Consider the following 13261-nt stretch of genomic DNA (forward strand, 5'->3'; position numbering starts at 1 on the left):
CAAAACACCTCTGCTCCTCCCATTTTGGGAGTTGTAGCATACACAATGGACCTTGCAGTCAGGGTGTGAGAGGGGACCAAATGATGAAGCAGGTCACCCTCGGGTGAGTGTGATTTCTCGTCCTTAAAAAGTGTTGCTTCCATCACATCACAGACCAATTTATCATTTCTGATAGTGCATATCTCTAGGTAGTGTACTAGCCTCTAGCCCTCTGAATATTACTACACCAGGCGTACGTGTGGAATTGTGTAATGGTGGGATTAGTGCGTAGCTGGTTAGTCCGATCCCGTCATCCCAAGTGTGAATATTAGTAAAAATAATAAAGAACCCTGCCTGCCTAAAGGTTGCTGCTCCAAATTGAATGCAGACAATAAGTGGCACTGCCGAATTGTGTCCCGTGGTTGGAGAATGACACTAGGACATATTCAGCATATTTCCCTGGGTGGGCCGTATCCCAGATCTGGTCCAGAAATAGCTGCAGGAATCAATATCAGGTGTCATCCCCCCACTATTCAGCACTGATAAAGCCTATATATGAAGCAGCCTGGTGAAGATATTTGCAAGCAAAAACCAATCCAAACCATTATCATGGAGTTAAAGGGACATCATGATGCTCAGAAGCACCAGTACAACACAACAGCAAGTAGAAAAAATTAAAACGCTGGAGAAAATGCAAAGCATCATTTAAGAGACTCAACATCTCCACTCAGACTTGAAACAAACTGGCGTTTGCATCTGCCAGCCTGTTTAATCATGAGAGTAGGTTTGGCTTAACTGCCAAAGCTACCGACTTTTGAACTTGGAAACCAAGTTTGAGTCTTAATGGCAGGTGAACGTTCAGTGAACCTCTGCAAATCACTCACTGTTCCTGGTGCCTAAAAATCACTAAAACAATGATCCGCTCACAACCTCTAAATATGTCCATAAAACATTTTCAATGGGTTCGGCTGTTTGTCTGAGGAGATATCCCTCAGCCAACTGAATTGCAGTGGCATTCAATGTTTCCTATCCATGCCCTCCAATCATCACTTTGCAACTGTGCAGCAGCCATACTAGGTGACAGGAACCCTCCCAACAACCAATAGGAGTGAAAACAAGTGCTCTTTCAAAGGAAGGCCACAACTTCTGCCCAATCAAAACATGTACTCCTAGCTCCCAACATCTGGGTGGAGCCAAAGTCCATTTCATCTTGTGATTGCCACATAATTGTCTGGCGACTGCTGTGCTGTCAAGCCAGACCATAAAAATAAAGCACAATGATCCATTCAAAATCCACAGAACCCAGGGTGCACCATTGCCTCAGCTGTCTACTGATTGTCTTAGATGAATAAGCTCATGCTTGGGAGCGGTAAATGGCAAATGAAAACAGCACAGAGCTCATGTGGCCATGGTCCCTACTGAGGCCTATTTTGAGCCAAGTTTCTGGAGGGTCATTGAGCTATGCCCGTTCTGAGCAGCCGATTGTATTAGGTGCAGCAACTTGAAGTGCATATACTGTTTAACTGGAAGACAGTAGAGAGACTTCAAGGGAAGGAAGAGTTGGGCTATCTTTTAAAACTTCAGGCACATCATGGCCATCTGCCTGCAATCACACAGAACATTTTGTAAAGGTTGATGAACTGTGCAGTATTACTAGGATTGTGCTCAGCTTCTGAAGCTATTGCTGGCAATTTCATATATATTACATTAAGGATTACAGAGGCTTTTTTACTGACCAAATAAAGTGTGCAGGAGCGGTTCTAGGATATTCGGGGCCAGGACAGAAAGGGGATATGGGAGGCCCCTCTAATTTGCACACACCGAGACCCATTCAGGGCTGTTTGCATCTCAATAGATGACCCTGCTCCTAAAGGTGTTTTGGGCAGACATCTGCAGTGCTGCAGCCCATCCCTCTTAGCCACCTACCACCACCTCTTTTACAGCTCATAAAGGGCTCAGAGTGTGAGACTTGCTTCTAGGCAAAGGGGGTTAAAACTGCTGGGGCACTAAACTGCAGGACAATGGGCCTCCTGCTGCACCTCTGTATGAGCAGCAGGGCAGAAGGCCAGATTGCAGGGCAAACCTACAGATTGCATTTCCTTGCGACTGGGACCATAAGCGGGCCCTCCTTCTTTAGGCCTCACCTCCTACACCATAACAGCGAGGCCCAGGGGAGGTAGCCCCCCTCATGTGGGCAAAATTGCAACAAGACTCCTTGCTCTCAATTATATTAGCATAGGGCTAAAGTGAACCGGCTGTGGCGTACTGGAGCAGGGCCCTGGCAGCTGCCCACACTGTCTATGCCTAGCTTCAGTCCCCTTTGAAAACAGTGGTCATAAGTATGAACATACATATTTAAGTGTATAAGCATAGATGAAAAATCTCTGCAGCAGTGGCTGTTTTATATTCATTTCAGTAACTACTGGTAACACATGTCTTAATTGCTCGCGTCAAAAGAGCTTGGTGTGGGAAGAAGTTTAGCTGAATGACTGAATATCAATGGTAAGAAATTTATTTATATAGAAAGACTGAACTGGTGATGTTCAAGGCTCATTACATTTTTAAAAATAATATTTTCTATTCTTCTATGTGCTGGCATAAGTACTTCCCGCTTAATGTCTCTTGCTAAAATCCTCACCCACTCCTGGTCACATAATAGCAATAGTACTCTGAGACTTCTTTGCAAAATAGAAACACCAATGCACCTTACTTTTACACTACCGTGGAAACTGTGGCCAGTTCTTGATTGGCAAAGGTGAAGGAAAATAAACCATAGTTTCCCACTTCATCCTATATAAAATTGAAGACCTGGCACTGCAGTGTATTTATTTAACATTTTTATATAATTCTGAAGAAGTATTAGGGCACTGGATGATAAAAGCACTGATATATATGCTTCTGTAGTAAAATCACTTAATTGGCTAGGATTAACTTAAAAATGTTTAGCATCATTTGCAATCCATACTGATAAAGAGAGAGCCCAAACCTTTGAGGCGGGTAATCTCAGGAACCAAAGCACCAATCACAACACCCAATACAGCGTTGGAAAAAGCAGTTGCAGCAGAAGGACATAGGCTATGCAGACGCCCACCATATACATTTAAAAGGTAAAAGAACAGTGCCAGCAAAGTAGTCCCTTGTGGGCGTGTCTGGGTTGTGCTGTGGGCGTGTGCTGGGGGTGTGACAAACGCTGGGGGCGTGTGGTACGTTCAGCCCTTCATGCCATGTCTCATATTGTGTGCTAATCAGACCCTGCTTCCTTTAAATATCCCTGCATCCCATAATCATAACCCACCCTTACTCCTTAAAATACCCCAACACCCTTAAACACTAACCCATCTTAAACCTATAAATATACCCTGTACCCCAAAACCCAAACCTATCCCTAAACCCAAAAAATACCCCTGTACCCCAAAACCCAAACCTAGCCCTGAACCCTATAAATACCCCTGTACCTCAAAACCCAAACCTACCCCTGAACCCAAAAAATACCCCTGTACCCCAAAACCCAAACCTAGCACTGAACCCTAAAAATGCCACTGTACCCCAAACCTCAAACCACCCCATAACCCTAAAATACCCCTGTACCCCAAAACCCAAATCTAGTCCTGAACCCTTAAAATACCCCTGTACCCCAAAACCCAAACCTACTCCTGAACCCTAAAAATACCCCTGTACCCCAAAACCCAAACCTAGCACTGAACCCTAAAAATAACCCTGGACCCCAAAACCCAAACCTACCCCTGAACCCTAAAATACCCCTGTACCCCAAAACCCAAACCTATCCCTGAACCCTTAAAATACCCCTGTACCCCAAAACCCAAACCTACCCCTCAACCCTAAAAATACCCATATACCCCAAAACCCAAACCTAGCCCTGAACCCTAAAAATACCCCTGTATCCCAAAACCCATACCTATCCCTAAACCCTAAAACTACCCCTGTACCCCATAACCCAAAACTATATCTGAACCCGTACAATACCCAAACACCCCAAAACATATACCTCAGTACCCCAAAACATATACCCCTATACTCATACTTACCTTATCCAAACATTAAAAAAACATGCTTTTACCATTCATGCATTTACAACGAATTCCGTTGTAAGTGTATGCGTGGTAAAAGCATATAAAATGTAATGACATGCGTTCCAATGGCATTGCAGAGTCATGGTACATTCGTAATGAAAGTATGCAGAGTGATGGTATGCGGAAAGAAAGTTGCGGAATAATGGGTGTTTACCCTCCCCCGGTAAGTACATTGGTGGCACTGGGGCCCACATCTGCAGCAACATACTCATATTTTTTCACCACCCACTTGAAAAATGCACAGGTCTCTCTCATTGATGGCCAGCACTGACATACACTTTTAGACACACCTCCCGCCACAAGTTCTAGAATTGCGAACTTTAGAGCTGGGGAGCTACGTTCGAATCTTGGCATCAGCTCAACATCCTGTGATTCCAGGCAAATCGCTTTGTCTCCCCGTGCCTACATCAAATGAATGTGTTCTTCTGTAATGTAAATCGTGCTCATGCCATGTTGTCGGGTTCGCGCTACATAATATTGCAAGGAAAAATAAAGTAGGGAAACTCGAGTTCACACACTACTGAACGCGCACTCTTAAGTGCATCAGCAGTGCACTGTGAATCGGAGCGTTTCACAGGCCTGTCACAGATAAGAAATGCTATCAAAACAAAATCCTACAAAACAATATACTACTGGCCGGCAGCAATTCATACCCGGACAACGTCGGGACGGGCTGCTAGTGTCTTCTATAAAAAAGGGATCAAGGTTAGCCCAGCCCACTCACTATATCTGTTGCTAAACCAATCGAATTAGTCATATACAGGGACTTTAGTATGCATAGTTTTATAGAATCGTGTCTTATGAAGCCCAATAGCTTGTCCAGAGTTCTGCCTTTAAGGTGGTTCAGGAAACACCAGGTTTTTGACCATCCCTGCAAGCCGAGCATTAGTGATGTGTGCCCCTTCCCATGTCCTACCTGTTCAGTCCAAACTAAGTGAACCAGAAAAAGTGACCACTGACCTGGACCAACTCTAAAAGGTATCTGAGGGGGTCTTTGAATACAAGCAGTTTGTGTGTGTGTACAAATGTATGAGTGCATTTGTGTGCACATGCAAAAGCATACCTGTTTATGAATGTTTAGGTCCGTGTTTTTTCTGAGTGTATGTTGGTGTGTTGAATGAAATTGGGCATCCTTGTAATTATGGTGGCCACCCCTGACATACTGCTGCTTGCTCTGTCACAATGGTGGCCATCCTTGGCTTGATGCTGGCCATCTTTGCCACAATCTTGACATCTCTTGCATGATGGTGTGCATCCCTAAAATGATGCTCGTCATCTTTAGAATGTTGGAGCATTTGTGGCATGATGGTAGCCACCATGTAACAGAGAGCAGAACTGGTATTTGGTGGCAACTACAGGTGTGTGGGTGAATGGTGGCCAACCATGTTACGGTCATCTTTGCCAAATGGAGCCCATCACTGACACAGGGTATGATTATCATGGCACGTGAAGCGGAACCTTAGCATGTGCATGCAGATTTGGATGTATGACATTACAAGGCATGCTTTTACCACGCATGCCTTTACAACGCGGTTTTTACATCGCAAACCTTTACAACGCATAGCGCTTCGAGGTGCTGGACAGTGAAAAGTTTAATTTACTATTCCAACACCAGTCCCCTTGGACACTAGGGAAGGTCTTGGATAGTAAATTAAACTTATTCCCTATCCTAGAGCGCCCCCCAGCGCAATGCGTTGTAATGGTCTGCGTTGTAAATACCGCGTTGTAAAGGCACTGCGTGGTAAAAGTTGCGTTGTAAAGGTTGTTCACCTGCAGATTTACATGGAAATGTGGAATAGTCTGTCCAAGTGAGGCATTGATAAATGATTGTTTCTTTTAATATGTCGTATAAAAATGAAAGAACAGTTGAAGATTTTGACTAAATAACGTATTACAAAGCAGTGATGCCAAAGATTATCTTCACGGAACATGCATAAGACCCCAAACTCTCAAAAAACTATAGGTGCATTTCAAGTATCACAATTGCCAGTCAGTCATCATAAGCTTTATTCGACAGATGTCATGAAAGCAATTCACATTAAAACAAATTTCCAAGTTATAAAGAACAATGCAATATATTAAACATTTTAATAAAATGACAGAATCAGACAAATTAAAAGAGCATATACTCTATGTTAATAGACACAATTAATGCTGCTAATTGATACATAAATTAAAAAGTATCCCAGCATTAAAATATAGCTTGTTATTATTAGCGGTAGGAGTCTTCGTTCATCAATGTAGTAAGGTAGCTTAGATCTAATTGGTCACATCCATCTGAAAAACTTTGCCACTGATACTGCATATGGGACTATTGGATCAGAACACAATATTCTAAGTGTTACACTCGACAGGTGAGTACCCATGTTCCTACAAATGGGTGCCAACCAAGCTTTGCGGGGTGCAGCGTATGCCTGACAGACAAGCAGCACATGTGCATATAATTCTTCAGTGTCCGTTCAATTTGGACATTTGTCATTGGCCGCAGTAGACCATGCAGCTGTGAAGGACTTCATGTGTAAGCAGCCTGCTGTAAACTGAAAATACAGTTTACGATCTAACAGGTCAGTAATTACATCCCAGTAGTCCTCAATACATGGATTTGGTTTTATTTGTAAGAACTTCCCTGTCAGTGAGGTGGCATCGCTCATTCTATTTGCTTCTTGCACGATTAGTTACCAATACTTTTGCTTAATTCAATTTTTTGGCAGGAGCTCAGTGGAACTAGGATCATCCCACAGTGATGGCATACCTATACTAGTTAGTAACGATCTGATATTGCGTAGCCAACCAATCTTGTGGAAGTAATCTGCCTCCAATATGTCTTTAAGACCTTCCGCTAAGATGGCCAATTCTGGGATACGCCATATTCTACACCAGTAGAGAATAGGACATACTCTTGCAAGGTCTACTCTGGCTTTTCTGCCTAAATCATAGCGCATGGGGAGCAAGGGGGTGCTTTGTGGTAGGCTTGTGAACTTATTCTCAGAAACGGCTAGAGAATGCAGTTTCTCGAAGCCCCATAGCTCAGTGCTTCACAGAGCTGAGTTCAGTATCTTAAAACTATAGATCTGCAGCGCCGGGGTAAGGGGCTTAGTCAGTGATTTTTTGTGTTCCTTAATCATGGCTCCGGCCAACTGCCTGTGCTTTAGGGCCTCGGTATGAATATGCCGCCTCCAGCTTAATCCTTTATGCAGAGTGATGCCTAGATAAGTAAATGCATCAACCTGCTCCAAGGGTTGCCTGTCCATAACCATGCCCCCCTTGAATGACCTATGTTGGTTAAAGGTCATGAACCTTGTTTTTGAGCTATTGACTTTTAGGCACGTAATGAGCAAAATTCTTCAAAATGCAGCAGCGCACACTGTAGCCCACTTGGGGTTTTGGAAAGTATGAGCGTATCGTCCGCAAACATTGAATATTTGTGCCTACTAAAACCTGGGCATCTGTGGAGAAGGAAGCTAAAAAACGAACAATACCCGTTAATAAAGAGTGAGAATAATGTAGGCGCTAAAACGCAACCCTGGCGTACTCCCATTTCAACTGGGAATCAGACAGTCTTGTTTCCTTGCGCCCCCCAGCTAACTTAAGAATAGTTATGTTCGTGGAGGCGAACAATCAAGAAAAGTAGGTCAGGGGGCAGACCAAGTTCCTGCAGTACCATCCACAGTTTGGACCGTGATACCAAGTCAAAAGCAGACTTAAGATCAACAAAGACTGCATAAATGCTTCCTTTCTTTTCCAAGAGTTACTGTCTGCCAATAAATTAAATTCAATCGGAATACTTGATCAATAGTACTCATGTTAGCCTGGAAGCCGGCCTGGAGAGGACTCAAAATATTGTTATCATCGATCCAGGTTTGAATTCTTTATCAAAACAAGACGAGCTACGACTATCTGGATTTAATGTATCACGATTATTGGCCTGTAGTTCCCTGATAAGGATTCATCTCCTTTTTTCATAAATTGGGATGACCTCCGCCCCTCTCCAGGTATCCGGGATCAGAGCTCCATGTGCAATTGCATTTGCTAAAAACATTATGTACTGACTACATTTCGCTTTGTCCCGGAGAAAAATATCTGCGGGGACCGTGTCTATGCCTGGGGCTCTCCCACTGGTGACACTGCTCAGCGCCATTGTCACATCAGCTAAGTTGAAGATAGTATCTGATGGCTTAAAATAAAACCAAGAGGGATCATAATCTATTTTATCATTAGATGCATATTGATCTGAAAAAAACTTAACCCACACAGCAGGCTCCACATGATTTTGTAGTGATTGCCCTGTGCCTCCTGCACCCCATTTTACCAGGCTCCAAAAGCATTGCATGTTCCTCTCCTTACAAGCTTCTATAAGGTCCCGCCATCTTTTCTCATCCCTGGCCATTTTGGCAGACAAAAATTACCTTCTTGTATAGCTTCCTTGAATGTTGGACCCTAAGCTGGTCTCCTGATCTGATTGCCCCCACCCCCAAGGCTCTACGCGCTTTTGCCCTCATTATTATACCAGTGAGGATGATTTTCGCTTCCCTTGAACCTTGATCAACAAGGGATTTGGAAATGTGTGTGTATTATATCAAAAAGGGTATTATGTAAAAGTATTGTACCTTTCAATGGACGAGAGTCACAATGAAGAGACAACATCTGCGTTAGAGTATGTTCCAGGTTTAAGTTAATAGTTGATAGTATATCGGGACGCTCAATAACCTTTGGCCATTTGAGATGTTGCATGTCCTTGGTCAATACCAGTTCACCTGTCTATGAAAAATTGGAAGATTGTCATAGCTCTTTTTGGCCCTTAATTGTGAGTGTTGAACAGAGTGGGTTATGGTCGCTCTCGATTCTATCCATCACAACTATATACTGGACGGTATGCCAGATTTTCAAGCTAATTAACATATAGTCTATTCTGCTAGAATGATGGCCATTACTAAAAGTATGTGCCCCATGCTTGTCAGATCTTGTTCTTACGTTAACTGCCCTCAAACCAGGGTTGAGGCTTAAAGCCTTCATGTGTAGCGCAGCCTCCTTCTACTTTTGAATTGGGGGTATTTCCAGGGTTAGTGATGCCCCACTTCTTGTCCTCATCCCCCGCTAGATCTAATTCCCCACTATCAAAGGGCTCAAAGGTGGTGTTAAAATATCCCCCTAAATGACAGATGAAGACCAGGAGATGTTATGTAAAAGCTCATCTACGCCAGAAATTGTCTCCGCCCTACGTCCTCTGATATGTCCTCTAGCATAGATGTTATAAATATCGATGTCGCCCTATAGCCTGTACCCCAGGCGGATAGCAAGAATATCATTGCTCTCTGTCTGTAGTGGTTTTATGGTAAAGCCAATGTCCTGCCGGAACCAGATTGGGAGGCCCCCCCGAAGAGCGCCCCTTATTGCCTTGAGTAGCTGGTTTATAATCATTTAAATAACCCAAATGATAGTATTGTTCAACCGACCATATTTCTTGAAAGATACATATGTCGCTTTCCTCAACAAAGGAAAGCCAGTCGGGGGACACTCCCTTAGGCCGCAGCCCAGCAATGTTCCATGATACTATTGATAAACTTGGTTGTGATTGCTTGATGGACATTAAAGGCCATAGTTGCGGCGGGCCTTATGGAATGATCTGGCGCATGCACCAGATTTTCAGCGGTATTTTCCTATAATAAGATGCTTTCAGCGTGGGGCAACTGACGGTGTATTATGTCCCGTTCTAAGACACTGACCTGGGACTTGGGGACTACTAGGAGCGGGGTTAGCCTTCAATCGATCTCGTTCAATGGGGACCCATTATTTTGAAGGGCTGCACAAGATGATCAATATATTTCTGCTGGTAACTCTGGGTAGTTATACTTGAATCATATTTTAGTATTCACCAAATGTTCAGTGCGCAAATCAAAGGCCACCAAGTTTTCCACCAGATCAAGGTGCGTCAGTGTAAGTGCTATTATGTCATGTGCGTCCTTAGATCCTCCCAGATTAGGTAACCTTTTAGCCCTGGTTATGTCCTGTGTTAGACCTGCACCCTCTCACTCCTTAGTCTTTCAATATTACTTAGGTTATCAAGCTTTGCTTTGGCTGGCATGAGTTGGCCTGCCCCTATACCACAGCTGGGGTGGCTGTTAGAGAATCAAGCAATAATAGGGGTCCGGTATACGGGGCGTTACTTGCCCTTCCTGGTTTGAAACTGTTGTAGCTGTTATGGTCCCCTTTCGGCTGCCTCGTGGTGTTAGTACCCCCTTGGTATCTTTCTGAGTGTCTGATTGTGCCCATAATTGTCTATGGATACTCTGGACATCAGTATGAACCTTACTAAGGGAGGCTGCGAGGTTGCCTACAGCTGTTTTAATTGTTTTAATTTCCTGGGCTAAGTCAATTTTCTGTGATGTTTGTGTAGTGGCTTTATTAGCTTGAGCTGATAAATTACTAGGTGGACTAACCATACGCTTAGCAGCTGCTCTGTTGGAATTCATAGCTATCATATTTGATGCTAAAGCATCCACATTTAGGCATGAGTCAGCCAATAGCTTAGTTGTATCAGTCTGTGACCTCGTCGATTGTACTGAACTAGCTTGGAACGAGGCGTGGAATGAAATCTTGGATCCACAAACCCTGAAAAATAGTTCTAGATTCTGGGCGGTAGTCAAGAAACCATTCCTGGTGCAAGATGCAGGAGAGGGACTAGAAAGTGTTATAACTAAGGAGGAGTGGGTAGTACACTTTAAGCAATTATATGGCGGCATGGTGGACAATACTGTGAATATTGAGCCCGACATTGGGGCAACCTCCTTCAGAGTAAATAGAGGAGAGGTAATGGTAGGGATAGAGGGGCTTACAGCTGGTAAAGCGCCAGGTCCTGACGGCATACCCCTGACCTTTTTAAATCTGATCCCAAGTTTTGGGCACCGATTGTTGAAGCTGTTATCAATGCAGCCGCTAGAGTCGGGTGCCCATTTTCCTTGGGGGTTTCCACCATTGTCCCAATTTTTAAAAAGGGGAACAGGGACAGCCCACTCTGTTATAGGCCTATCTCCCTAATTTATTCCATGGCTAAAATAGTGGGGAGAATTGTACTGCAGAGACTTTCTGACTGGGTGATGGACAATAACATCATGTCTATCTCACAGTATGGTTTCTGCAGTGGCCGATCAACCATAACACAATGTATAAACCTTTACTCAATACTCAGCAAATACAGTATTGCCCAAAAAGGCACAGTCGACCTAGCCTTCATGGACCTATCCTCAGCCTTCGACTGTGTGAACAGGGGAAGGCTTTGGGGTTCCATGAGGGAGAAGGGGGTGGACAGTGGGATTGTTAATTTTCTTGTAGATCTACATAGTAACACAAGTGCGAATGTCAGGTATTCCCAAGAGCTGTGCGTAACTGAGAATTTTAGAACTGGGAAGGGTGTGCGCCAATGTTGCATATTAGCCCCTTTCCTTTTTAACTTTTATATAAATGAACTTGATAGCGTTTTGCAGGAGGTGAAAGCTGATTGTCCTAGGGTGGGGAGAAGGAGTATTCCTCTTCTTTTATACGCAGATGATGCAGTTTTAATATCTAGAACTGAAAAAGGTCTCCAATCGTTACTCAATGCTTTTAAACAGTTTATGGAACAAAGAGATCTGCTGGTTAATAACTCCAAATCATTTATTATGCAAGTTGGTAATTGACCAAAAAGACACTATACTTTCAAACTAGATTTATTTATTTATTTTATGTGGTTTATAGAGCGCACAGCTACCCCCGAAGGAGTGTCCCGGCGCTAGAACCTGAGCCTCCAGGGGAGAAGGAGGAGCGTAGAGCATGGAGAACAGCAGGGTAACATCAGAGTCCAGAGAAGAGCCAGGTTTTGAGTTTGGCTCGGAAGATGGATTCGGAGGGACAGAATCTCAGATCGATTGGCAAAGCGTTCCACAGTTTTGCCGCAATGACACTGAACCCTCTGCCACCCATTCTAGATAGTCTGAAACGGGGAGAGATCAGGAGGCGGAGGTCATTGGATCTCAAGGATCTGATGGAGCGAGATATAGAGACACGTTTTTTCAGGTAGTTGGGTCCGAGGTTGTTGACGGCTCGGTAGGTAAGGGTGAGGACCTTGAACTGGATGCGGCTGGCCACTGGTAGCCAGTGAAGTTCCTTACGATACGCGGATACTGATTGACGGTAGGGAATATTACCAATCAATCTGGCCTACGCATTCTGGACGATCTGAAGCCGGTCTAACAGATACTGGGGGGCACCAGCATAGAGGCTGTTAGCATAGTCCAGGTGGGACGTGATGAGGGCTTGGGTAACTGTACGGCGGGAATCCAGGGGGAGATAGGGGAGTATTTTTTTGATCATGCGCAACTTCAGGAAGCAGGCAGAGGTCACTTTATTGACCTGAGTTTTGCATGAGAGGGAGTCGTCGAACTGAAAACCCAGGTTACGAGCATAATGAACGGGAGAGGGGGCGGGATCAAGTGCCGTGGGCCACCACCAAGAGGAGGGGATGGGATCTTTCTGATTGAAAAACAGCACCTCCGTCTTGTCTGCATTTAGTCTGAGATGGTTATCAGTCATCCAGACACTGATGTTGTTGAGGCACTGGCGGAAGTTGGTGAATGCGGAGTCCGAGTGGTCTCTGAAGGAAAACACCAGCTGAGTATCGTCAGCGTAGGAGACCACCCTGACTCCGTAGGACTCCACAACGTCGGCCAGTGGGGCCAGATAGACGTTAAAGAACAGGGGGCTGAGGGCGGAGCCCTGTGGCACACCGCATGACAGGGGTTTTTCCTCCGATTTAAAAGGGCGCAACAGTACCCTCTGACTTCTTCCCGAAAGGAAGGACTTGATCCAGCTGAAGGCAGTGCCGCCAATGCCTATCTGTTTGAGTCGGTTAAGGAGGATGGGGTGGGAGACCGTATCGAAAGCTGCGGACAGGTCGAGGAGGACCAGCATGGCCTCCTCGCCCCTGTCCACGCATTCCCGAATAGTTTCCGATACTTCCAACAAAGCCGTCTCAGTGCTGAATCCAGCTCTGAATCCGGATTGTGAGTCGTGCAGTAGGGAGTGGTTTTCCAGATATTCCGTGAGTTGCAACTGTACGGCTTTTTCCAGGACCTTTGCGGGTTTGGGGAGAAGGGAGATGGGGCGGTAGTTAGCGAAAACAGTGGGATCGGCATCCGCCTTTTTTAGGATAGGAATCA

The 13261-nt window shown here is 44.6% G+C and overlaps 1 protein-coding gene across 1 annotated transcript in view; it reads right to left on the reverse strand.

Moving 5' to 3' along the window:
* The window catches only part of LOC147679578 (solute carrier family 2, facilitated glucose transporter member 11-like), a 573370-nt gene that overhangs the window by 167763 nt on the left and 392346 nt on the right, over positions 1–13261 (reverse strand). The window lies entirely within an intron of this gene.

This window comes from Lissotriton vulgaris, chromosome 11, assembly GCF_964263255.1.
Source record: "Lissotriton vulgaris chromosome 11, aLisVul1.2, whole genome shotgun sequence".
In the NCBI taxonomy this organism is placed as follows: Eukaryota; Metazoa; Chordata; class Amphibia; order Caudata; family Salamandridae; genus Lissotriton; species Lissotriton vulgaris.